The 5,798-nt window shown below is 43.6% G+C and overlaps 1 protein-coding gene across 2 annotated transcripts in view; it reads right to left on the minus strand.

Annotated features, from left to right (window-relative positions):
• Positions 1 to 5,226, minus strand: part of ZCCHC11 (zinc finger, CCHC domain containing 11) — a 217,543-nt gene extending 212,317 nt beyond the window's left edge. For both annotated transcript variants that reach the window (XM_006839775.1, XM_006839774.1), the window contains exon 1: positions 5,072 to 5,226. The gene's annotated coding sequence lies outside the window, so the exon portion shown is untranslated. The remainder of the gene's footprint in view (positions 1 to 5,071) is intronic.
• Positions 5,227 to 5,798: the final 572 nt, after the last annotated feature.

The raw sequence follows: 5,798 nt of genomic DNA on the forward strand, positions 1-5,798 counted from the left end.
TGAAAGTACCATGGACTGCCTGAAAAACAAATTAATCTGTCTTGGAAGAAGAACAGCCACAATAGCCCCTTAGAAGTGAGGATGGCAAGACTTGTCTCTCATTCTTTGGACATGTTATCATGAGGGATTAATCCCTGGAGGACATCATGCTTGGTAAAGTATGTTGTTGTTGTTAGGTGCCATTGAGTCGGTACTAACCCACAGCGATCTTATGCACAGCAGAACGAAACACTGCCCGATCCTGGGCCAACCTCACTATAGGGTAAACAAAAAAGAAGACTCCCAACAAGATCAATTAATACAGTGGCTGCAACAATGGGTTCAGGCAAAGCAGTAATTGTGCGGATGGTGCAGGACCGGGCAGTACATGGTATCACTATAAACTGGAACCAACTCGATGGCACCTAACTAACAAAAACAACGAAGTATGAGGGTCTTCAAAAGTTCATGGAAAATGCCATTATCTTTCAATTCCACTTTTCCACTCACTTTCTGAAGACCCCTTGTAAAAGAAGAAATACATCAGCTTTGACTCTCTGCAATTCTATGATCTTCAAATAATTATATAACTTTTGTTAAGTCACTTATTTTTTATCTATAAAACAGGTTTACAATAATCAAGAGGGGAAGGGGAGACAAATAAAACACAGTATACCTAGAACAAAACAGGTATTCAAATAAATGCTAGTCCCTGCTTTCCACACCTTTAACCTTAAATGACAATTATGGGCATCCAAGGTGCGCTGCTGTGGGTTAATGAGCCAGACTGCAAAGTCATTTGAACTGCAAGGTCGGCGGTTCAAGCTCACCAGCTGCTCCTTGGAAACCCTATATAGGGTCGCTATGAGTAGCAACCAACTCAACAGCACTTGACAACAACAACAACGAGATAATTGATATGAAAACAATTTGGAAACATAACACACCAAATAAATTAAATCTCTCACATAAGGAACAAAAAACCAGAACTCCCTCAATACACAAGGTAGACAGGGAGGGACAAGCAACTTGGACACTGGCTACCCAAAATGGGGGGGGGGGGTCCACAAAGGCAAGAAGTGACTGGCTTACAATCTTACAAGAGGAAGCCTAGATCCAGAGGACACGAAGGAAATTAGAATCTCCACTGAGTAGAATCCAATCTGACTAGGCAGGGTGGATGAAAGGAGATGGGAACAGCACTCATGTAGCACAATAGTGAATAACTGCTATCAGGATTGACTGTGAGGGTTGGAAATGCAAAGGTAGACCTTTTGTAGCAAAAGAAGGGGAGTGGTTGACTTTGCAGGACAGGACATTCGAGGGAGAAGAGCGGAGTGTGGGGCCCTATCCAGATAAGCAGTGATGCCAGAGATAGAGGCAGAGACAATGACACGGAGAGATGGAATGGCTGGGGTACTCTAGACCCAGAAAGGGGTGAGGGGCTGTGTGCTGATGAGCAGGGGGCAGGCTTGCAGGGTACACCCTTTGGCTGGTTGATGATGCACGGACAGGATTGTAACCATGGCAATGTAACGATATACAATAGGATGAATGTAAAGCTAATGTTCTCCCATGTAAACTATCACATAATTCACAATGAAACATTAAAATCCAAAAAACCCCGAACTCTGAATTTATAATCCCTTTTCCCCTTTTTCGGACTTGGTAATACTTGGGAACGGTACTCTGGTTTTTAAACATTTTTCTAAATTATCCAATTACCTAGGATTCTAGATTTTAGAGAGTTCATTTACTTCAGTATAAGCAATTCTTATTCTAAAAGATAAAATAATCCACACATCCTGCTTTGAACCATATTGAGGTCTTTTTTCTTTGTCTTTCAGAACTTTCTAGAATTGTTCTTTTTTAGAACATATTTATACACAATAGTGACTTCAGATGAATCCTGTAACGTTTTATGAATTCAAGCATTTACAATTTATTTTAAAATGGAACACACCTCATTGATGTCTATAACAACAAATTGATCTGCTTATTTTTTAAAGGACAGGCAAAATTTAATGGCATCAATATTATATAGGTAAATTTTATTTATGCTGTTTGTTTGAAACCAGAAACTTTCTGCAGAGAATAAATCCAAACATCTTTCTCTATGGAGTCTCTGATTTGATATTCCATAAAGAATGCACAAGATTAATGGTTGCTACTGTTAAATACTGGTTTGGTTCCCAATCATAGTGATCCTGTATAGGGTTTCCCAGGAGCAGTTGATAGGATTGAACTGCTGACCTTCTGGTTATCAGAAGGTGCTTACCGTACAGTTCCATACCAGGACGCGGCACTATAGGATAAAGCAATGGACCACATGCTCAGTTTGAACTGCAAGGTCGGCAGTTCAAACCCACTAGACGCTCCTTGGAAACCCTATACAGGGTTGCTATCAGTCAGAACCTACTCAACAGTACATAACAACAACAATAACAAACTAATTACACGAGAGCTCGGTGGCTGCATACGATAAGCACCAGACTGTGAACCACAAGTTCCATGGTTCATGCCCACCAGTTGCTCCACAGGAGAAAGATTAGACTTTCTACTCCCTCGAAGACATAAAGCCTCAGAAACCCTATACAGGGTCACTATGAATCAGAATCGACTGGATGGAACTTAATAACATTATAATATATGTCAAGATTAACTGTGAGATCAAAATAACTTCTTACTTACTCTTACTAATATGAGTCTGCTGTGAAAAATAAAAATTCTCTTGAAACGGCCTTTTCTTGATTAGATATTTATAATTACAGTAATAAATTTTATTTTAAAAGTTAAAATGTAGACTTGTTCTAGCCGGATTCACTAAAAATATATGTAATTCTAAATTTGAGTCACAATTTACAAAACTAACTAAACTTATTTGCATAAAACATTTCTGTATTATTGTTATTACTAGCACACTGGCCTGTTGTTGTTAAGTATCATCGAGTTTGTTGTTAAGTATCATTGAGTCAGTTCCGACTCACAGTGACCCTGTATGGGGTTTCCAAGGAATGGCTGGTGGGTTTGAACCATCAACCTTGTGGTTATCTATCAACCCAGTGCTACAGCACTACACCAGAACTACACTTTGGCCTAAGGCAATGAGAAGGCTTTAAATTCCATTTTTGTATTTAGATGTTGGCTAGACTTAAAACGCTAAATATACGTCAATAGCTTCCACTTCTGCTTCTGGATTACTTCACTAAAGTTTACACACACATGCAGAAAAAAATCACTGTAAACAGCAGAAAAATAAATCTAAAACACTTCCTTTTAAAAATGTACCTTTATTTATATTGTTGTTCTTCTTAGGTGTAGTAGAGTGGGTTTGAACTGCCAACCTTGTAGTTCACAGACCAGTGCATATCCCACGGCACCACACCAAATTATATTAGATGTCATAAGTATTTTTAAAGTATAATACAACTTTAAAATCTGCATATTCTCAAAAGTTTGGTTTTTAGAACATAATCTTTAAAGTTTGTTTATGAAAACATTACAGTACACTGTTGTTGTTAAATGCTGTTGAGTGGGTGCTGACCCACAGAGAACCTGTAAAGGGTTTCCAAGGAGCGGCTGGTAGCTTGAACCACCAACCTTGTGGTTCAAACAACTTTGCAGTCCACTGCATTAGCCCACAGCACCACATCAGGACTCCTACAGCACAATGGACACAGTGAATTCATTAACTATCTTAACTAATGTTTAAGATCAGTAACTCATAACCTTACAGATTACCACCAATCTGTGGTAAAGGTGCAGGTTAGTGCAGCAAAAATTCCAAGGAAAGAGACATACAAGGGTTGTGAACCTACAGAAAATACAGGCATTCATTTTACTCATATACAGAACATGTAGATTACTAGTGGCCAAAAAAAACCTTGACTTTTCTTCTTAAACTATCTCACAGTTCAATACCTTCTTGGTATGGGATTCTTTCTAAATAATAATACCCGGTTGAAATTATCCAATTAGCAAAATAGTTCCCATTACTTTCCAAACAAAAACAAGATACGTTAAGTTTTACCAAGTGTTACACATTTGCATACTACAAGACTTGGTGAAAACTCTTTGGAAACAAGTAATCTGATCCACTACAGCTAATTATTAAACGCATGCCAACAATACACAAATCAAACTGCATTTCCGGACACTGATTTAAGATCACAAAAGGGTGCAGAAAGTCAAATGTGTTGGAAGCTACTTTTGTATCAAAATGAAGAAACAACGAACGATATAGGAAACTAAGACCTTGTTCAAGATAATTCATCTGATTGGAGACTACGGGAAAATGTCTAATTAACGTTAAAATAATAGCAATTCACTCCATTCAGGTACAACTAGAAATCCCGCTGATGTGCTTCTTTCAGGTCAAAATAGCTCATTCTTTTGCAATGTGGATACCAAAAGGATCAGAAAACCTCTTGCGGAGGCGTGCGACACGCTCTAGGAGTGCTGTCTGTTTACAAATACAAATCTCACAGTTTCCCACGTCAAAAGCGCGCAGTATCTCCATTCGACTGGGGGGCGGGGGACCAAAGGCAAGGGGCAAGAAACGAAACACACACACACAGAGATACCTAAGCCTTCTCTCCTCCAGACAAGGATGAGACCAGAAGAAGAAAACATATTATGCACGTTTGTATATTTACATGTTCTCTCTATATACAGAGCTATGTATATAGATATTTGTAAGCAAGGGTGAAAGAAAAGGCACATACGAGAGGGAATTGTACTGGACCCAAGAAATTGCCTAAACTAAAAATCCCATTGCCTCAAAATCTACAGGTCTACAGGTTTCGGCCCCCGGCCGGGAGCCACAGCCTTTCAGAGTTCAGCTCCAAAGCGCCCCAATGCCCTCCTCAGGCCGCCATCCGTCCCTCCCTCGTCATTACCTTCCCAAGGGATACCCGAAGCCTAATCCAGAAAAGACAGAAGTGTCAAGGCCCATGGGGGTGTCTATGACGCGCTTGGGCCAGGCCCCCCGACACCTGCGAGGCGCGGTACCTGAGGAGAGCGGACAGGGGGCCGCCCGGCCTTCCCGAGCACACCCCCTCGGCCCCGGGCGCCGCTGCTGGAGTCTCCGTACCTGCGAGGCCCGCCGAGCTACAGACGCGCGCGACGCCTCCTCATTTCAATGGCTCCCTCTCCCCCTCCGCCTCCTGCTACCACCGCCGCCGCCGCCACTGGAGGCCGGGACACGACGAGCTCAGGACTCCACCGCCATGTCCGCCGCGCCGCGAACTGCATTGTGGGGGGGAAGGGATGGGGAGGGGAGAGGGAGGGAGAGAAAGAGGAGGACCCGCTGAGGGGAGGGGGCCGAGGGCGAGTGGGAGCCGGAGAAGAGGGGGAGGGGAGAAAGGGACGAAATCCCGAAGGGTGTCCAGGCCTGAGAGGGTGAAGGCGATAGATGGGATGGAGGCCCGGAACAGGGGGAATTCAGGAGTGCCCCCTCCCTTCTTTCTGGAAGCCCTTAGGCACCGATTAACCCGGGGCTGTGGAGGGCACCACTCAGAGGGGGAGGGGTTACACTGGAGCTTGCTGTAACCGCAGAGAAAGAATGGTGGGGGGTTGGGGGGACAGAGTTGGGAGGGCAGCACACTCACACTCCCGCTGAGGAAAGAAACCCACACGCGAGGACACTCGTTAGCCTACGAGGAGGGGGCGGGGCCCTGAGCAGAGGGGGAGGGGCGAAGTCACCCCGGGACTTTCGGGGAGGAGAGAGAAGGGGAGGGGAGGGGCAACCGAGAGAGGGTCGCGACGCCGCTTGGCTAGTAGGGGCACCTCTGGTGACTGGTTGGAGGACTCTGGTGTGT

Source organism: Chrysochloris asiatica, unplaced genomic scaffold (genome assembly GCF_000296735.1).
Source record: "Chrysochloris asiatica unplaced genomic scaffold, ChrAsi1.0 scaffold00026, whole genome shotgun sequence".
NCBI lineage: Eukaryota > Metazoa > Chordata > Mammalia > Afrosoricida > Chrysochloridae > Chrysochloris > Chrysochloris asiatica.